Raw genomic sequence first — 20,801 nt, 5'->3', positions numbered from 1 at the left:
CCCATCGGAGTGCCCCATTACATGGACTGTTCCCATCGGTTTGCTCCTCTGCATGGACTGTTCCCATCGGAGTTTCCCCTTACATGCACTGATCCCATCGGAGTGCCCCCTTACATGAACTGTTCCCATCGGAGTGCCCCCTTTACATGGACTGTTCCCATCGGAGTGCCCCCTTTACATAGACTGTTCCCATCGGAGTGTCCCCTTACATGGACTGATCCCATCAGAGTGCCCCCTCTACATGGACTGTTCCCATCGGAGTGCCCCCTTACATGCTCTGTTCCCATCGGTTTGCTCCTCTGCATGGACTGTTCTCATCGGAGTGTCCCCTTAAATGCACCGATACCATCGGAGTGCCCTCTTACATGGACTGTTCCCATCGGAGTGTCCCCTTACATGGACTGTTCTCATCGGAGTGCCCCCTTACATGAACTGTTCCCATCGGAGTGCCCCCTTTACATGGACTGTTCCCATTGGAGTGCCCCCTTAAATGCACTGATACCATCGGAGTGCCCCTTTACATTGACTGATCCCATCGGAGTGCCCCTTTACATGCACTGATCCCATCAGAGTGTCCCCTTACATGGACTGATCCCATCAGAGTGCCCCCTTACATGGACTGATCCCATCGGAGTGCACCTTTACATAAACTGTTCCCATCAGAGTGCCCCCTTACATGGACTGTTCCCATCGGAGTGACCCCTTTACATGGACTGATCCCATCGGAGTGCCCCCTTTACATGGACTGATCCCATCGGAGTGCCCCCTTTACATGGACTGATCCCATCGGAGTGCCCCCTTACATGCACTGATCCCATCGGAGTGCCCCCTTTACATGGACTGATCCCATCGGAGTGCCCCCTTACATGCACTGATCCCATCAGAGTGCCCCCTTACATGGACTGTTCCCATCGGAGTGACCCCTTTACATGGACTGATCCCATCGGAGTGCCCCCTTTACATGGACTGATCCCATCGGAGTGCCCCCTTTACATGCACTGATCCCATCGGAGTGCCCCCTTTACATGGACTGATCCCATCGGAGTGGGAGGGAGGGGGGTTTGGGAGGACTCGGAAGGTGCTCTGCGGTGACAGGAGCAGACCAACCCCACCACCTTTACGACCGTTAGGTCCGGGTGAGTGGGTCCAGGTGAGACCTCCGTAGGAGAGTGCAGCAGGGGAGGAGTCAGTGGGCTGGATCCAGGTTTCCGTGATCACTAGGAGGATGAGGGAGCGGGAAGCAAAGAGGTCGTGGATGGCGGTAAGCTTGTTGCACACCGATCGGGCGTTCAGGAGTGCACATGAAAACGGGGGGGAGATTTTAGGGAGCAGGGGGACAGATACTAAGTTGCGAGGGTTGCGGCGGGACGTGGAGGCGGGAGGGTGTTGTGCGGGTGAGGGAGGTGGTGAAGGGACAGGATTCGGGGAGATGTCCCCCGCGGTTATGAGGAGGAGAAGGGTGAGAAAGGTGGCATGGGAGCGGGATGTGCAGGAGCGTGAGAAACTACTAGTGGAGGTGTTCGGGTCAGTGGGAGAGTGGAGTAATAGGAGGAGGTGGTGGGTGCCGTAGAGGGGTGAAGGAAGCAGTGAGGACACAATATACAATTGTTTGGGAGGGGTAGAGGGATATAGTGAATGGATTTTGGGAACGGAGGAGAGGAAAATGAGAAGGAGGAGTGGAAGAGGCATTTTGGGGAGGTGATGAGAGCAATAGTAGGGAGATGATAGCAATGAGGGGGAGATGTACAAGTTTTGGGGTGGAGCAGAGGGGTAAAGAAATGAGATTTGGGAACAGAAGATAGTAATATGGAAAGGAGAAGAGGGGGTGTATTGTATAAAAGGTACACAGAGTGGGACTCAGGTATGTAAGAGAGGTTTCCCAGGGTGTTTGCTTGCAGTCTGTCCAGCGTGCAGGAGAGTTTATGCTGTTGTTGTGTCTTCCTGCTGCTTTAGTTCAACTGCTGTGTTTAACTGCTTCGCACTCGTTCAAAGCCGCAGTCAATCATAAGCAGCACCCCCATCAGTGATCTCCCCCCATGAGCTGATCTAAATTTATAGGGAGATGCTCAAATGAGCATTCAACTCCGCCCCAATTAGAAGCTGATAAGGATCACATGAATAGTGGGGGATGTTTCTTAGGAACCAGGCTACAGTCGTAAACCTGAGTGCACCTAGGAGGGGAGGACTGGTCAACATATACAAATATAAATACACCATTTGTTCAGAATTTAACAGGAGTCAATGCGTTTTTCTGGTTAAGAGCGGAGGTAGGAGATAGATGCAGTTACCTGTGAAAGTAGAGAAGGCATAATTAAAGTGCTGTGTTTAACTGCTTCACACTCGTTCAAAGCCGCACTCAATCATAAGCAGCACCCCCATCAGAGACTTGCCCCCCATCACATAAACAGCGCAATGTTAGAAATATTAAATGTTTAAGTCACCATAAAACCTTTTTATTTTTAAAATATTCCTAATATCCACCTCTGATTTAAATAAGCTTTTGGTTCAATTTGTTTTCAATATCTGGACAAGTAGATTGTCATGAGGGACAAGTAGATTGGGACACCGATTTAGTCCCTTGGACGAGTAGGTTTTTCAAAAAATGTCCACACCCCTGGAATATGTCCCATAGGAAATCATGTTAAATGGACTGCTGTGCATTTCTGCACAAAGCAAAACACTTAGGTGTGAACCTAGACTAAAGGGTTAAAAACAGGGTGAGGAAGCAACAATGCTGCCTGCTTTAACCCCATTTGCTGTACTGGTCAAGGTTGCAGGGCAATTGCAGAGCAGCCTCTTTCACTTGAATGGGTCATGCTTGACAGATGCTACACCCACCAACCATGACCACTTATAACTCCTGCTGCCACATGTGCACACCCCTTGCCATTGCCGCTAAAGGGGGTGCAGTTAGGGCAGGGGGAAAAAAGATAAAAAACAAAACAAACACCACACCCCAACTGCAGGTTTTCAACTACAAATTTAAATGGATCGTTCTGGGCACCCTAGAAGGCTGCTTTCACACTGATGTGCTGTGGTTTACATGCACTGCGGTGCAAAGCATCTGTAACTTTCCTGGGTTAACTGCACTTTTCTATAAACTTCTATTATATCTTGCAGGTCTGGTGTGCTTTCTGAAATCCTGCATTCAGGAGTTTTGGTGTGCTTTCAGAAAGTAGGATTGAATAAAAGTATGTGGCCAAGTGCAGCAAACCCACAGGCAAGCTGCAGGTCCACTGCACCAGTGTGGGTAAACCGCAGTGCATCAGTACAAAAGCAACCCTATACTATTATGCCCAGTATATTGCTTCACAGTGACTTCAAGATCTCTTTCCTGCTGCTGACACCACTCTGGAGACAGCTGGCCAGGGTAAGAGGTGGAGTGCATTTGGTATCACTTCACATTGGACAGAAGCCAGCACACAGGCGGCATTGGCTTATGCAGCTCTGGATCCCTACTACAGCTCCAACTTCACAAGTAGCCCCTCTGCATTGCACTCTGTAAGCAAGTCCAGACTGCCATCTTCCAGTCACCTGGCCGCGATCTATGGGTTGCTGATCCCCAGGTTAATGCATGAGAATAGTGGTGTACCACATTGCAGCCAAATACAAAAAACAAGCTTACACTCTACTCGACTCATTAACAACTTAAGCTCCGGAAGATTTTACATCCTACATGACTACGCCATTTGATGCTATACTGAATGACGCGTTACTGTAACTGGTAAATGCACGGTCAACAACGCTGAGCCCAAGAGAAATTTATATACAATTTTTTGTAAACAAAGATCTTTTAGTGGCATTCAATCACCACTGGGTTTTTTTTTGCAATATAAATCAAAAGACCAAAAGTTTATTTTTTCCCTTTCTGCTATTATATGCATATCCAATGAAAATAGTAAAAAAAAAAAAAAGATAACTTTTGGCCAAAATGTATTGTGCTATATGTCTGATGGAAAAGTGTATATCGATAGATTGTAGGTGCTATAACTTTTAAACAAACCTAGGTTACATGTACACACTAACATTTGTATTTATTTGTGTACCAATGGCAGTGATCAGCAACTTGGGGATTGCAATAGTGTGACAATCTTGACACTGACACTGGGGGGAACTGACCAACTGCCACTGACATTAATACAGTGATATTATACACTGTCACTGTACTAATGACACTGGATGGAAGGGGGGGGGTTACCATCAAGGGGTGTGCCCAACTATGTGTAACGTGTGCTTCTTTTACTACTAGATCCCCAAGTTTCTCATCCTGGATGAGAGACAGATCCCTCTATTGATAGTCAACACAGTTCTGGGCTGTGATTGTACACTGGTGATCAGCAGGTCCCAGCTGGGATTTGCTCACAGGCTCCCGCTGTGTAAAATCACAGAGGGTGCTGGCCAGGGGATGCCATGCACATGCCCAAAACTCAGAAGTAGGCAGCGATGTACGGTTATGTTGCTTTGCCTACAGTGGCTGCCTGTCTGCAGTACATTATGGGTGGGCACCAAGTGGTTAACTGAGGCCAAGTAGGATTGTAGACAAGTTGTCTACAAAGAAAGGTCGATGAAATACCCTTTGGCATGGTTAAAATTGTAAAACCGAACCATTTAGGCAGACCTGTGATACCAGCCTCTTCATTACAGCTACATTATTCTCACCTGCTTATATATGCAGTGGGGCAAAAAAGTAGTCAGCCACCAATTGAGCAAGTTCTCCCACTTAAAAAGATGAGAGAGGCCTGTAATTGGCATCATAGGTAGACCTCAACTATGAGAGACAAAATGAGTAAAACAAAATCCGGACAATCACATTGGCTGATTTGGAAAGAATTTATTTGCAAATTATGGTGGAAAATAAGTATTTGGTCACCTACAAACAAGATTTCTGGCTCTCACAGACCTGTACCTTCTTCTTTAAGAGGCTCCTCTGTCCTGCACTCATTACCTGTATCAATGGCACCTGTTTGAACTTGTTATCAGTATAAAAGACACCTGTCCACAACCTCAAACAGTCACACTCCAAACTCCACTATGGTGAAGACCAAAGAGCTGTCGAAGGACACCAGAAACAAAATTGTAGACCTGCACCAGGCAGGGAAGACTGAATCTGCAATAGGCAAGAAGCTTGGTGTGAACAAATCAACTGTGGGAGCAATAATTAGAAAATGGAAGACATACAAGACCACTGATAATCTCCCTCGATCTGGGGCTCCACGCAAGATCTCACCCCGTGGGGTCAAAATGATCACAAGAACGGTGAGCAAAAATCCCAGGACCACACGGGGGGACCTAGTGAATGACCTGCAGAGAGCTGGGACCAACGTAACAAAGGCTACCATCAGTAACACACTACGTTGTCAGGGACTCAGATCCTGCAGTGCCAGACGTGTTTCGCTGCTTAAGACAGTACATGTCCGGGCCCGTCTGAAGTTTGCTAGAGAGTATTTGGATGATCCAGAAGCGGATTGGGAGAATGTCATATGGTCAGATGAAACCAAAATAGAACTGTTTAGTAGAAACACAACTCGTCGTGTTTGGAGGAGAGAGAATGCTGAGTTGCATCCAAAGAACACCATACCTACTGTGAAGCATGGGGGTGGCAACATCATGCTTTGGGGCTGTCTCTCCGCAAAGGGACCAGGACGACTGATCCATGTACAGGACAGAATGAATGGGGCCATGTATCGTGAGATTTTGAGTGCAAACCTCCTTCCATCAGCAAGGGCATTGAAGATGAAACGTGGCCGAGTCTTCCAACATGACAATGATCCCAAACATACCGCCCGGGCAATGAAGGAGTGGCTTCGTAAGAAACATTTCAAGGTCCTGGAGTGGCCTAGTCAGTCTGCAGATCTCAACCCCCTAGAAAACCTTTGGAGGGAGTTGAAAGTCCGTGTTGCCCAGCGACAGCCCCAAAACATCACTGCTCTAGAGGAGATCTGCATGGAGGAATGGGCCAACATACCAGCAACAGTGTGTGCCAACCTTGTGAAGACTTACAGGAAACGACTGACCTCTGTCATTGCCAACAAAGGATATATAACAAAGTATTGAGATGAACTTTTGATATTGACCAAATACTTATTTTCCACCATAATTTGCAAATAAATTCTTTCCAAATCAGCCAATGTGACTGTCTGGATTTTTTTTTCTCACTTTGTCTCTCATAGTTGAGGTCTACCTATGATGCCAATTACAGGCCTCTCTCATCTTTTTAAGTGGGAGAACTTGCACACTTGGTGGCTAAATACTTTTTTGCCCCGCTGTAAATCCATCTTATGCACAGGAGACCAGTATCTTCTATGACCTTTACTGTACACAATAGAATTTCAGAAAGACAGATAGGGTATGACCAGAACCCCGATTGTTCTCCAATATATTTAAAAAAAGCTGGCGTAGGTCTCTAGATGCATTGGCATTACCAACAGTCCCAAAAAGTCCTTGCTAGCCTGTAGTCCAAGCAGGCCAAATAATGGAATATTGCAGTCAGTAGAAAATGTAAGCGCTTTATAAGCACTAGTAACATTAAACTGTATAATCAAAAGAAAGCCTGGAGACTGCCTCTAAAGGAATGAAGATATTCTCACATATTAACATGATATACATGTATAGAGAACCATGCCACAGCTGAATATATTCAAGAAACAGAATTCAAAGATCATTTTACTACACATATACAGTTGTGTTCAAAATAATAGTAGTGTGTTGAAAAAAGTGAATAAAGCTCAACATCCTTCTAATAGCTTTTATTTCCATACACACAAATGCATTGGGAACACTACACATTCAAAATCAAATCAAAACATGAAGAAAAATATATCAAATTTTTGTTGTTCCGCTTAAAAAAAATTGAAGAAAAGTGAATATTAGACGGTTCAAAAAAATAGCTGAAGATTTTGCTTTCCTTTGAATCACTTAATTAATATTTTGTTGTATAAGCACTGTTTCTGAGAACTGCTGTACATCTGTGTTGCATAGAGTCAACCAACTTCTGGCACCTGTGAACAGGTATTCCAGCCCAGGATGATTGGACTACATTCCACAGTTCTTCTCTATTTCTTGGTTTTGCCTCAGAAACTGCATTTTTGATGTCACCCCACAAGTTTTCTATTGGATTAAGATCCGGGGATTGGGCTGGCCACTCCATAACGTCAATCTTGTTGGTCTGGAACCAAGATGTTGCACGTTTACTGGTGTGTTTGGGGTCGTTGTCTTGTTGGAACACCCATTTCAAGGGCATTTCCTCTTCAGCATAAGGCAGCATGACCTCTTCAAGTATTCTGATGTATTCACACTAACCCATGATCCCTGGTATGCGATAAATAGGTCCAACACCGTAGTACGAGAAACATCCCCATATCATGATGCTTGCACAACCATGCTTCACTGTCTTCACAGTGTACTGTGGCTTGAATTCAGTGTTTGGGGGTCGTCTGACAAACGGTCTCCGGCCACTAGACCCAAAAAGAACAATCTTACTTTCATCAGTCCACAAAATGTTGCGCCATTTCTCTTTAGGCCAGTCAATGTGCTCTTTGGCAAATTGTAACCTCTTCAGCACACGTCTTTTTTTCAACAGTGGGACTTTGCGGGGGCTTTTTTCAGATAGCTTGGCTTCACATAGGAGTCTTCTAATTGTAACAGTACTCACAGGTAACTTTACACCTTCTTTGATCTTCCTGGAGCTGATTGTTGGCTGAGTCCTTGCCATTTTGGCTACTCTTCTATCCATTCGAATGGTAGTTTTTCGCTTTCTTCCACGTCTTTCAGGTTTTGGTTGCCATTTTAAAGCATTTGCGACCATTTTAGCTGAGCAGCCTATCATTTTCTGCACTTCTTTATATGTTTTCCCCTCTCCAATCAACTTTTTAATCAAGGTACGCTGTTCTTCTGAACAATGTCTAGAACGACCCATTTTCCTCAGAATTTCAGAGAGAAATGCACTGTAAACAGCATGTACAACATTTGCTGCCTTCCTTCCTTAAATAAGGGCAATAATTGCCACCTGTTTTTCAAAGAATGAATGACCTCACTAATAGAACTCCACACTGCGATGATTTTGAACCAAAAACAGTGATTGATCAGGTTAGCAGTGTCTGACTGCTATTATTTTGAACACAACTGTATGTATTTTGTAGTGCACTGTATTAAATTCTTGTGCAATTCTAAAGTCTGCTACCACACACTGGCAGTAATAAATGGGCAACTCAATGCAATAAAGCGCGAGTAAATCCATTTAATCTCATTAAAGTGGTAGTGAACTTGTTTTTTTTTTTAACTTTTACCTACAGGTAAGCTTATAAGCCTGTAGATGAAATGATATGTCCTAAACATGCACTGTTTAGAAGATATCCATTTTTAAAGCCGACGCATGCGCTCTGAACGGCATACCCACTGTTAGGAATGGACTGGCCAGCAATGGTGGGACTCGCCTGCCTTTTGATCTGCAGTACCAGGGCTGGCCAGCGGGTGCTCCCAGCAATCAGAGACTCAACCTTTCAGCCAGCTAACACCTGGAACTGATGATGCTGGGGTATTTAAGGGATGGCCAGACCCACAGACTCTGCCTTGGTGTTGTGTTTGTCCTGGGCCCTGTATCTGTCCTGCATCCTGTTTCTGTCCCTCTGCCTGACCCTCTGTACTACGCTGCTTGTTACCTGTTTTGATCTCTGGCTTGTGACCCTGACCATCCCTCTGCCTGACCCTCTGTACTACGCTGCTTGCTAAATGCTGAACCTGGCCTGTGACCCCGACCATTCTCTGCTTGCTCCCCCTGTACCTACCTGCCCAATTGATATTGACCCGGCCTGCCTGACGACGCTTGCTTGTATGTACTGTTATCTGTGGGTGGTTTGGTTTGGTTTGTTTGCACTGTATTATGTTTAGTATTGCACTGCGTTTATGTTTGTATGGTTAGTGTTAATAAATTGTATTGTTTATCACATACCTGAAGTCTGCGTTTCCCTGCATCAGTCACACACCTCTGGTCATACCTGGGAGCCCTGACATTACACCAAGGCCAATCCTGACCAGAAGTGGCTGCACAGGGAAGCCATCTTGGCTTGTTGATGGGAAGGATGGATCTTGATGAGGTTGAATATTTATATCTGCTAGTGTTTGATGACAGGGAGTATGCTTATCAAACTCTGAAGGAGTATACCCGGGATGAACTGCTAGAATGTATACGGCTCGCTCATGTTCTAGTAGATCAGGGCACAGAGTTCTCTGAGGTGCAGCCTTTGATTGAGGTTTGTGCTGAGTTGGTTTCATCTGGTTCCCCCGAATGCAGGGATGAATTTTTGCCACCATTTAGTGCAGTCATTGACCAGACAGGCTTTGTGTAAGCTCAGCTTTGTTCAACCCATACTGCAGACATGGACAGATTTGTTGCACCCAGCCTCAGTCAGCTTACAAAGACCCAGTCCTGCTTCTAATCTATTTCCTCAAAACTCTATTCCTGCATTCCCAACAGCTCCTCCTGCCCTGCTATCTACCGCATGTCAGTACCCTGTTCCCACTCGCTGCACCTATCCTGCCTTTAACCCTGTAAAAGAGCCCTCTGTAGCAACCGCTCCCTCTCCTGTTCCATCCTCCAGTTCTTCTCTGTCTCCAGCTGCTCCATTCGTTTGCAGACCTGCGTTTACTTGCAGTGCTCCAGTAGTTAAAACCAGAAAAAAGCAAAAATTCTTTCCAACCAATACCATCCTGCCAGTATCCAAACCGGTGAGCCTGCCTTCCGTGGTTCAGCCTGAAGCCTCTACTCAGCCTGAAGCCTCTACTCAGCCTGAAGCCTCTACTCAGCCTGAAGCCTCTACTCAGCCTGAAGCCTCTACTCAGCCTGAAGCCTCTACTCAGCCTGATGCCTGTATGCAGCCTGATGCCTCTCTTCGGCCTGATGCCTCTCTTCGGCCTGAAGCCTCTACTCGGCCTGAAGCCTCTACTCGGCCTGATGCCTCTACTCGGCCTGATGCCTCTACTCGGCCTGAAGCCTCTACTCGGCCTGAAGCCTCTACTCGGCCTGAAGCCTCTACTCAGCCGGACGCCGGCATTCAGCCTGATGCCTCTACCCAGCATGATGAACTGATCCAGCCTGACGATCCTATTAGGCCAGTTGACTCGATGCCCGCTGTTGATCCAGATGATCCGGTACCTGATCCGGTGCCCGCTGTCGAGCCAAATGACCTGATGCCTGGTGACCCAGTGCCCTCTGTCATACCTGGTGACCCGATGCCCGCTGTCGAGCCAGACAATCCGGTACCTGATGACCCGGTGCTCACTGTCGTGCCTGTTGACTCGGAGCCCACTGCCTTGCCAGATGACGCGGTGCCCGCTGTCGAGCCAAATGACCTGATGCCTGGTGACCCAGTGCCCGCTGTCCAGCCAGACGATCCAATGTCTGACCCAGTGCCCGCGGTCATACCAGTTGACTCGGAGCCCACTGCCTTGCCAGGTGACGCGGTGCCCGCTGTCGAGCCAAATGACCTGATGCCTGGTGACCCGATGCCCGCTGTCCAGCCAGACGATCCAATGTCTGACCCAGTGCCAGCGGTCATCCCAGTTGACTCGGAGCCCACGGTTGTGCCTGGTGACTCGGTGCCCGCCGCCCCGCCTGGGGGCCTGAGACCTGTCGCTCCGCCTGGGGGTCCGGCGCCCGCCGCTCCGCTTGAGGGCCCGAGACCTGTCGCTCCTCCTGGGGGTCCGGCGCCCGCCGCTCCGCCTGAGGGCCCGAGACCTGTCGCTCCGCCTGGGGGTCCGGCGCCCGCCGCTCCGCCTGAGGGCCCGAGACCTGTCGCTCCGCCTGGGGGTCCGGCGCCCGCCGCTCCGCCTGAGGGCCCGAGACCTGTCGCTCCGCCTGGGGGTCCGGCGCCCGCCGCTCCGCCTGAGGGCCCGAGACCTGTCGCTCCCCCTGGGGGTCCGGCGCCCGCCGCTCCGCCTGAGGGCCCGAGACCTGTCGCTCCATCTGGGGGTCCGGCGCCCGCCGCTCCGCCTGAGGGCCCGAGACCTGTCGCACCTCCTGGGGGTCCGGCGCCCGCCGCTCCGCCTGAGGGCCCGAGACCTGTCGCTCCTCCTGGGGGTCCGGCGCCCGCCGCTCCGCCTGAGGGCCCGAGACCTGTCGCTCCGCCTGGGGGTCCGGCGCCCGCCGCTCCGCCTGAGGGCCCGAGACCTGTCGCTCCATCTGGGGGTCCGGCGCCCGCCGCTCCGCCTGAGGGCCCGAGACCTGTCGCTCCGCCTGGGGGTCCGGCGCCCGCCGCTCCGCCTGGGGGCACGATGCCTGTCGCCCCGCCTGGGGGCACGATGCCTGTCGCCCCGCCCGGGGGCCCGGCGCCCGCCGCCCCGCCCGGGGGCCCGGCGCCCGGGGGCCCGGCGCCCGGCGCTCCGCCCGGGGGCCCAGCGCCCGGCGCTCCGCCCGGGGGCCCGGTGCCTGCTGCTCCGCCCGGGGGCCCGGTGCCTGCTGCTCCGCCCGGGGGCCCGGTGCCTGCTGCTCCGCCCGGGGGCCCGGTGCCTGCTGCTCCGCCCGGGGGCCCGGTGCCTGTCGCCCCGCCCGGGGGCCCGGTCGCCCCGCCCGGGGGCCCGGTGCCTGCTGCTCCGCCCGGGGGCCCGGTGCCTGCTGCTCCGCCCGGGGGCCCGGTGCCTGCTGCTCCGCCCGGGGGCCCGGTGCCTGCTGCTCCGCCCGGGGGCCCGGTGCCTGCTGCTCCGCCTGGTGGCCCGCTGCCTGCTGCTTCGCCTGGTAATCCGATGTGCCTCTGCCCGGAGTCCTGCCCGATGTGCCTCTGCCCGGAGTCCTGCCCGATGTGCCTCTGCCCGGTGTGCCTCTGCCCGGTGTGCCTCTGCCCGGTGTGCCTCTGCCCGGAGTCCAGCCCGGTGTGCCGCTGCCCGGAGTCCTGCCCGGTGTGCCAGTCTTTGATATCCCGCCAGTTACCAGACCCGGGCGGTGGAACATTTTGCCCAGCTAGGACTGTTTGGAGCGTCCTGAGGCCGCTCCTTGGGGGGGGGGTACTGTTAGGAATGGACTGGCCAGCAATGGTGGGACTCACCTGCCTTTTGATCTGCAGTACCAGGGCTGGCCAGCGGGTGCTCCCAGCAATCAGAGACTCAACCTTTCAGCCAGCTAACACCTGGAACTGATGATGCTGGGGTATTTAAGGGATAGCCAGACCCACAGACTCTGCCTTGGTGTTGTGTTTGTCCTGGGCCCTGTATCTGTCCTGCATCCTGTTTCTGTCCCTCTGCCTGACCCTCTGTACTACGCTGCTTGTTACCTGTTTTGATCTCTGGCTTGTGACCCTGACCATCCCTCTGCCTGACCCTCTGTACTACGCTGCTTGCTACCTGCTGAACCTGGCCTGTGACCCCGACCATTCTCTGCTTGCTCCCCCTGTACCTACCTGCCCAATTGATATTGACCCGGCCTGCCTGACGACGCTTGCTTGTATGTACTGTTATCTGTGGGTGGTTTGGTTTGTTTGCACTGTATTATGTTTAGTATTGCACTGCGTTTATGTTTGTATGGTTAGTGTTAATAAATTGTATTGTTTATCACATACCTGAAGTCTGCGTTTCCCTGCATCAGTCACACACCTCTGGTCATACCTGGGAGCCCTGACACCCATGCCAATCCTTCGGAGTACTGTGCCGTAGCCCGGGACTCCCACACGCATGAGTGACACCATCATGGCCCGGCCTATCAGACGGAACCTGAAAAGGAAGACCAGGTGAAGACAGAAGCCTCTGCAGCAGTGACAGTGCCCCACCGGAGGGCTTAGTTTTAAGATAAGCTTTACATAATGTGCTAGTATGCATTGCATACTAGCATATTATGACATTAACTTGCAGGGATCACTTTTCTCCTGCGGTTTACTAACACTTTAAAATGTGCAAATTCTTTTGCAGGCAGTCAAAGACAGCATGGATCTACTTACCCTTTACTAGCACCATCTTTTGAAGTTGGAAGACGGATGTCTTTGGCATTTTCAAAAATCTCTTGCAATTCTTCTGAAGTTGTGCTATAGGGGATGTTCTTAACAAACAGAGTTCGTGCATCTGGAAAAATAAGCAGCTCCAGGACCACCACCTTGGAGTTCTGCTAGATTCAGTTTAGACCAGCCCCACTTTGAAAATTCAACGATTTTCACTGCAAACTATAATGCAGGTATAGCTCTAGAAAACTACTGAAATGCAACGTTTATTTAAACTCACAGAACAAACCTTTTGTGAAGGGCTAACTGAACACATCAGGCCTACATTTCTACGACTTTGGAACATGCACCACGATGAAGCTACTATTGTCTTCCTCCAGTACTGCAAACTTTACCTATGAGGAAACTGAAGCTATTGTTGAAACAAGGATGCAAATATGGGCTTGACTGAACCCCAACCTTCCTTATCTGCTCACTTTATTAAAACTGGTGATTAAGTATTAAAAACAGTGTGTCAGCATAACAACCAGGCTGCCAACATCTTTTTGGTCCCCCCAATAACAGCATCACTATAAAGGGAACAAAGAGTGAGCAGTAATTGACTTTAATTTACAGAGAGTTTCACAATCCATGCCTTAAAGTCAATTAGAATCCAAAAGATACACAGGACCTATTCTTGCTTGCTATTAGGCTAGATGTGTACATTTAATATATAATCATATTATGAAAATGTAAAAACTAGCCAACGGATCAATTTAAAAACAAAAGTACTATATGGGAGGACAAACAGATCCTATCCTATGTTCTCTGCATTTTTTGTTTTCTCTGCAGGAGTGTTGGCCTTCTCTACTTTCATCACAAAACAAAGAACCTTCTTTCCATTTAATTTCAGGGCTTTTTCCACTTCCTCCGCAGTAGCAAACTCCACATAGCCAAACCTCCTGCAGTAGAGATGGAAAAGTGAAGGAGCTGCAGCACAACAAACAAACAAGAGATCCCTGTGCTCAAATCCCAACCGCTAGTGCATGCATTTATCTATCAGGTGCTAAAGGGGTGTAACCACATATTAACACTAGAAATTCTGAGGACCCTCTGCACACTGGTATATACCCTTTCCAGCAGACTATGCAATAAATAGGGATATTTAGTTCACACATATTGCAATACATGCTTAAGCTGGCCAACTGTGTCAAAGTAATCCCTCTATGGCCAGTCCTACTCTGCTCTGCCGACGCAAATGCTACTGTGGACACAATGCTAGCATAGGGGAAAAGACACAATGGGGGAGAGCTACAAGGTTCAGGTCTGGCTACTGACCCAACAATACAACAAACAAGATATACCTGTGCTGAAATCCCAATAGCTAGTACATGCATTTATCCATCAGGTGCTAAAGGGGTGTAATTAATATTAATATGTGGTTACATCCCTTTTAGCACCTGATGGATAAATGCATGTACAAGCTATTGGGATTTAAGCACAGGTATATATATTTTTGGAAAGGGTCAGGGACTTTTTTTTTTAACACAAAGTTGAGTTTTCGGTTCTATAGTCTTCAATGGAGACAATGCGGAAAAGCATGTAGTGCATTTTTTTTAATGCATTTTTTTGGTTTAATCTTCCTAGCAACTAGAAAAAAACCGTATGTACAAAAACACACCGCAAAAAGCACTGCAGAAACGCAAACTGCATAGGTGTGAACCAGCAGAAGCATGCAGTTGCAGAGCAAGTGAAGGAGCTGCAGCACAGGGCGCCTATTCAGCACGTTATCTTAAGAAATACTTACTTGGAGGCTCCAATCTGAACATCCTGCACTGGCAAGTTCTTCTTACAGAAAAAACTCCCTCAGAGCATTTTTAAGTTCATCATAATCTTTTGCAGAATTCAGATTTGCAACAAATACTGACAAATCTAACAAAAGGAGTAAAAAAAAGAAAAAAAGATTTTAACCAGAAATACCAAATACACATTAGCAAATATGGCATGAACTTTGAAATGATGGCCAACATTGAATAGAATTAGCATGTAAAGCAGGAATTTCAGCTTCATTATCTGTCCCAGAGACCCAAGGGAACGCTATTATGCTACTATACGAACACAACTTAAAGCAGAGATATACACACACCGATTTAACAGTTTCACATAAATGACATTCAGAGCATCCCATGACAACAACTGTCACAGTTGCCTGCATCTTTCAACTAAACTGTCAAGCCATTTAATGGTTGGTGTTATAACCAATCACACGCGCAGCACCATGGCAACTGCAGAACAGAGGCTAAAGCTGGCCATACATTACACAACTTTCCTATTCAATTTCCTTTAGATTTACCTTCAACTAAGACACGCAAGAGCCTTCCTGACTGCATACAAACTGAAAGTTTAGGTTTGACCGCATATGTTTTGGAAAACCTAAAGGAAATTGACACTTGCAGACTTAATACTACTGACAAGAGAAAACTCAACTGAAATTTTCTTGACACTTGTACCCCAGAAGGGCCATTATATTGCCAGGTGAGAATTCTCAAATTTTCTCAACTGGAATGCACACAGCCAATATGGATTTCCTGACATTTTCGATAATCTCTGCATCTGGATATGCATAGTACACGACAAAGGTCTATAGGTGCCAGAAAACCAAGAGTCCAGCATACATCCAGCGCCCCGAATAACGTTTCCTAAACACATCACTTCCAGAGCCAATTTTTTTAACATTTTGCGCACATTTGTACATAAAAATGCACATGAAACCCTGAAAATATTTTAAGAAGGTAAAAAAAAATTTTTAATGTATGAACTTTTTTTTTTTTTTTTTTTTAATATTTTTCAGCAAAAAACTAATGAAAACAAATGCTCAATTTCCTGGTAAAGTATAAAAAAAAAAAAAAAAAAAAGTAGTGTCACCATGTTGACACTCCACTCCTAGAGTGACAGTATGTAAAAAAACAAATATAAAAAAATAAAATAGTTAAACAAAATGTTTAAAAATTATAATTTTGGTTATAAACTAATTTGGGATTTTTTTTTACTAGAAAGATAACGGAATACATTTTGGCCAAGATTTATGATGAAATATATATTTGCAAAATTTTATAAGAAAAAAAACTTTTTTCAAAATTTTTGGACTTTCATTTACATAGCAAAAAAAATAAAAATCCCAGTGGTGAATAAATACCACCAAAATAAAGCTTTATCTGTCTAAAAAAAAGGCTAAAAAATTCATATGGGTACAGTGTTGCATGACCGCGCAATTGTCATTCAAAGTGTGATAGCACTGAAAGCTGAAGATTGGCCTGGACCAGGAAGGGGGTAAAAGTGTCCAGACTTGAAGTGGTTAAATATGGCAATGCAGTTAAGTAGAGCAAAAAGGCTTTTTTTTCCCTTTTTAAATCTGTTGGATAGAAGAGGAGAGGGTTCCATTTATTGACCATCTGTGTCAGAGAATTCCCTTCACTTCCTTCAATGTTGCCTCAACATGAAGAGGAGATATCTTTCCAATGTGAAGGATATCCTCTCAGACAGTTGTCACAGGAAAACGTGCCCCCATTAGAAAAAGGTCTCCTGCATTCATGTTTTGGTGGCAACAAAATGTTGAATCTCTACAACGGGGACACAGACGGCAAAAAAAAAAAAAAAAATCTGACAAAAGGTTTTCTTTCATTACACAAGTAAAAAAAAAATAAAAGTTCCAGTAAAAAGAGATCTCCATTGCATGTTAAAAACAAAGTTATCACATTTATGGCACATCAGCAAACATCAGTCATCAAAGATCAGTATTAAGTCCCAAAATTGTTCATCATTTGTGCCAACAATTCATAAGACAGCAGGCAGCTTACCCTCCTCTTCAGACTCCTCCTTTCCAGGTTTCTTCCCTTGAGGCATTTTGGCAGGAGCTTTCTTGGCAACAGGTTTTTTCTCTTCTTCAGATTCATGTAAAGAATAGAATTCCATTAACACACCAAACCAAATTTCAGTGACACCATCTCTCTATTAGATATCTAGTATTGTAAGAGTGGGAGGAGCCATCCACTATGTCCATGTCTCCTTCCCCTGTAATCCCAGGGCGCGGCCATGGAAACAGAGGTGACCCGGAAGTAGAAAAGAGGGCAGCCTGTCACTTCAGGTGTCCTCAACCCACAGAGCGCCGCCTCTTTCTCTATGATTTGCCTCCTGTTCTCCTCCCCCTAGGTGGAGACCCGCCCCTTCCATCACGGCAGATGAGGATTCTGATCCCGCCTCTTCTCCGCCCCCTCGAAGAGTTCTACACCATACTCCTCCCCCCAGGCGGAGTTTCGGTCTTTTCCCCACTCTCATTTAGAGAGGTACCACGCCCCCACATTTATGGAGGTGAAAGCCACCCCCTCTAAAAAGTTCAATGGGAGGACATAGAGATGCCGCCCCAAAGCTTTGTCGCCCCGCCCCCATGCTCTGATGCCACGCCCCCGTTTTCTGAGTGGTAGGTTGCAAAGTCCCCGCCCCTCTCATTTGCATAAACGTTGCAGAGGATTGTGGGTATGTTGGTGTGTGATCTGGGGATGGGGGCTGAGCGGTTGTGTGTAATGTATGAGTACGGTATTCGGTGTAAGAGGTATACATTATTCATAATAATACATCTACACATACATCACAGCAGACACGTCTAGGAATAAAGGGAATGAAATGGACGGGCTCTCCATGATGTGACCCTCACAGATCCTGGAAGGGTTTATATAGAACAGGACACACCATGGTAATCAGCTGAGGGACGGCTTACTACCAAGGCTATGTGCACACCTTGGGGGGGTGTGAGGCCAGAACCAATCACTGGTGAGTCCAGAACCAATTGGTGTCCAGAACCAATCACTGGTGAGTCCACCAAGACCACATGACATGAGAAGAGCCACAAACGAAAAGAGAAGAAAAAGAAGAGATGTTGTCATGTGGGACCTTGGAGGGTGGTGGAGGTGATTGGCTGCCTGGCAGAGCAAGTCTGCGGTGTGAGATGGAGGCGCCCCACTGAAGAGTGAAGAAATGCGTGCGTGTGGGCGCTACCAGAACCCGATTCAGACTACTCTCCCTTCCCTCACCAAACTTTTACTTCACCACAGCATGTGAGGGTGCTGCACGACCCGATTCAGACTACCTTCCCCTCCCCCACCCTCATTATTCATCACGGCATGTGGGGGCGCTACATGACCCGATTCAGACTACTCTCCCCTCCCACACCATCATTACACTCCGCCACGGCATGTGGGGGCGCTACACCACTACTCTCCCCTCCCACACCATCATTACACTCCGCCACGGCATGTGGGGGCGCTACACCACCCGATTCAGACTACTCTCCCACCCTCATTACACTCCGCCACGGCTTGTGTGGGCGCCACACGACCCGATTCAGACTACTCTCCCCTCCCCCACCCTCATTATACTCCGCCACAGCCCGAGGGGGTGCCACACGACCCGATTCAGACTACTCTCCCCTCCCCCACCCTCATTATACTCCGCCACAGCCCGAGGGGGTGCCACACGACCCAATTCAGACTACTCTCCCCTCCCTCATTATACTCTGCCACGGCTTGTGGGGGTGCTACACAACCCAATTCAAACTACTCTCCCCTCCCCATCCTCATTATACTCCGCCATGGCTTGTGAGGGCGCTACACAAACCAATTCAAACTACTCTCCCCTCCCCCATCCTTATTATACTGCACCACGGCCTGTGGTGGCACTACACGACCCAATTCAGACTACTCTCTCCTCCTCCACCCTCATTATACTCCGCCACGGCCTGTGTGGGCGCCACACGGCCCAATTCAGATGACTCTCCCCTCCCCCACCCTCATTATACTGCACCATGGCCTGTGGTGGCACTACACGACCCAATTCAGACTACTCTCTCCTCCTCCACCCTCATTATACTCCGCCACGACAAAACCACTTCTTCGGTTCCAAGACCTTCCATTCTCAACCAGTGTTCCATGGAACCCTGGGGACTCCTCCAGAGGTTAAGAGTCCTTTGAATTGTGGCTGAATCTGATGGTGCCTGAATAGTTCTGGACCCAATGCCTATTTGAAGAGCCAACGGCAGGACACCAAAGATCTTTTTAACGGTCTGTAAGAGTGGCCTGCTGACCACCATTGTAGGGGGCAATCTTCCAAATGACTACCACTAAAAGGGGGGTGCGAATTCTTCCCACTGGCCACCAATGCATGGGCCACTCTTTCAAATGATTACCACTAAAAGGGGCAAAATTCTTCCCACCGGCCACCAATGCGAGGGCCGTTCTTCCCACCGGCCACCAATGCGAGGGCCGTTCTTCTCACCGGCCACCAATGCGAGGGCCGTTCTTTCCACCGGCCACCAATGCGAGGGCCGTTCTTCTCACCGGCCACCAATGCGAGGGCCGTTCTTCTCACCGGCCACCAATGCGAGGGCCGTTCTTCTCACCGGCCACCAATGCGAGGGCCGTTCTTTCCACCGGCCACCAATGCGAGGGCCGTTCTTCCCACCGGCCACCAATGTCAGGGCCATTCTTCCAACAGGCCACCAATGTAAGGAGCATTCTGCCCACTGATCACCAATGAATTAATTTTAGCAAGGGTTTCCTGAAACCTGAAAATTATTTCAAGGATTCCTCAGGTAAAACTCTTGAGAAAGTCTGTCTAAGAGTTTCACAAAGATGCTCAGCATTTATATTCACAACTTAGGTCACCTCACCCTGATTGCCATGGAACATGGAAATGTGGATTGTCCAAGAGCAGGATGTGGGTGTGTAAAAGTGGCACCATCCTGTCCTAGTTACATAACCCCATTGTTGGTGTCAGGAAACCTTTATAGTCGTTAGCTCCTCCATTTACATCGGCTGATAGTGTGAATTGTCGTCAAATCGCTGGGGCATTATATGTGGTAGTAAGATGGTGAAGAAGGCCACCCACCCAGTGGTGTATTTAGGTTTTGTGCTGCCCTAGGCAACACTAACATCGTCCGACCCACGGACACCGACCAACACCAACCCCCCCACCCCCTTGTCCCTCTCGTGGAGAAAGCCTGACATTGACCAACAACACCCTTGCCCCCCACCTGGGAGAGCCTTCCACTACCACCCCCCGCCCTGGCAATAGGGAGAAAGATACTCATCTTCATCTCTGGACATCACCGGGAACGAGAGTCAGGCTCTACATACACCATTAACCACTTCCAGTCCGGACACTTTCCCCCCCTTCCAGTCCGGACACTTACACCCTTCCAGTCCGCACACTTTCACACCCTTCCAGTCCGGACACTTTCACCCCCTTCCACTCCGGACGCTTTCACCCCCCTTCAAGTCCGGACGCTTTCACCCCCCTTCCACTCCGGACGCTTTCACCCCCCTTCCACTCCGGACACTTTCACCCCCTTCCACTCCGGACGCTTTCCCCCCCTTCCACTCCGGACGCTTTCCCCCCCTTCCACTCCGGACGCTTTCAAACCCCCTTCCACTCCGGACGCTTTCACCCCCCTTCCAGTCCGCACGCTTTCACCCCCTTCCAGTCCGCACGCTTTCACCCCCTTCCAGTCTGGACACTTTCACCCCCTTCCAGTCCGGACACATTCACCCCCTTCCAGTCCGGGCACTTTCACCCCCCTTTCCAGTCCGGGCACTTTCCCCCCCTTCCAGTCCGGACACTTTCCCCCCCTTCCAGTCCGGGCACTTTCACCCCCCCCTTCCAGTCCGGGCACTTTCACCCCCCCCTTCCAGTCCGGGCACTTTCACCCCCCCCTTCCAGTCCGGGCACTTTCCCCCCCTTCCAGTCCGGACACTTTCCCCCCTTCCAGTCCGGGCACTTTCCCCCCCTTCCAGTCCGGACACTTTCCCCCCCTTCCAGTCCGGACACTTTCCCCCCCTTCCAGTCCGGACACTT

General features: G+C 49.0%; 1 non-coding gene across 1 annotated transcript; it reads right to left on the bottom strand.

Moving 5' to 3' along the window:
- Positions 1 to 16,658: 16,658 nt before the first annotated feature.
- LOC149467254 (small nucleolar RNA SNORD82) lies at positions 16,659 to 16,724 on the bottom strand. Its single transcript, XR_016311995.1, has one exon. It is a non-coding gene; the product is annotated as a small nucleolar RNA SNORD82 (small nucleolar RNA).
- Between the last annotated feature and the right edge of the window lie 4,077 nt (positions 16,725 to 20,801).

The sequence above is a fragment of the Staurois parvus genome, unplaced genomic scaffold (genome assembly GCF_062004578.1).
Source record: "Staurois parvus isolate SC_StPar_1 unplaced genomic scaffold, SC_StPar_1.0 ptg000118l, whole genome shotgun sequence".
Classification (NCBI taxonomy): domain Eukaryota; kingdom Metazoa; phylum Chordata; class Amphibia; order Anura; family Ranidae; genus Staurois; species Staurois parvus.
The sequence above is the reverse complement of the archived record's forward strand: the minus strand, read 5'-3'. Positions and strand labels throughout refer to the sequence as shown.